The 965-nt window shown below is 43.2% G+C and overlaps 1 pseudogene; it reads left to right on the plus strand.

Annotated features, from left to right (window-relative positions):
- Nucleotides 1-317: 317 nt before the first annotated feature.
- On the plus strand, nucleotides 318-721 carry LOC118574435 (annotated as a pseudogene).
- The last annotated feature ends 244 nt before the right edge of the window (nucleotides 722-965 follow it).

The raw sequence follows: 965 nt of genomic DNA on the forward strand, positions 1-965 counted from the left end.
TTTTCCTGGATCCAAACTATTGGTGTCTTTTTGAGCACCTCCACTAGGGGCTTCCTAAGAAAGTATCCATAGGAGGGAAGGTCTCATAGACTAGACTTTGCATATCAGAAAACATTTATTCCTAAATCTTGATTAACATGTTTGCTAAATACAAATTTCCCACTTAAAAGTAATTTTCCCATCTACAGTGTGATAGTATGTGCCTGTAATCCCAGCACTTGGGGATGTAGGGCAGGAAGACCATGAGTTCAAAGCTGCCTTCAGCTACATAGCAGGACCCTTTGTCAAAAAACTAATAAGAAGCTCTTTCTCTTCAATGAGGAGGCAGAGCAACAGACTTCAACATGCAGATCTTTGTGAAGACTCTGACAGGCAAGACCATTATTCTTGAGGTTGAACATAGTGACACCATCGAGAATGTCAAGGCCAAGATCCAAGATAAGGAAGGCATCCCACCAGACCAGCAGAGGCTGATATTTGCCGGCAAGCAGCTGGAGGATGGCTGCACCCTGTTGGACTACAACATCCAGAAAGAATCCACCTGGTGCTGTGCCTGCGTGGTGGCATCATCGAGCCATCCCTTCCTCAGCTCGCCCAGAAGTACAACTGTGACAAGATGATCTGCTGCAAGTGCTATGCACGCCTGCACCCCCGTGCGGTCAACTGCCACAAGAAGTGCGGCCATACCAACAACCTGCACCCCAGGAAGAAGGTCAAATAAAGCTGGGGCCATACCTGGCCCATGACCCCGGGACCAAAAAAAAAAAAAAAAAAAAAAAAACTAACAAGAAATCCAATAAATATAAATAAAAATAATTTCACCTTAGAATTTTTTAACTATATTTTCTTGTTTTCTGAATTCTAATACGCCTGTTGAAAATTGTCCTTTTGGTTTCCTAAACCCTGTCTGTGACCTGATTTTCCTTTCTGGAAGCTTTTAATATCATTTTGTCATCCGCGGTGTT

The sequence above is a fragment of the Onychomys torridus genome, chromosome X, assembly GCF_903995425.1.
Source record: "Onychomys torridus chromosome X, mOncTor1.1, whole genome shotgun sequence".
NCBI lineage: Eukaryota > Metazoa > Chordata > Mammalia > Rodentia > Cricetidae > Onychomys > Onychomys torridus.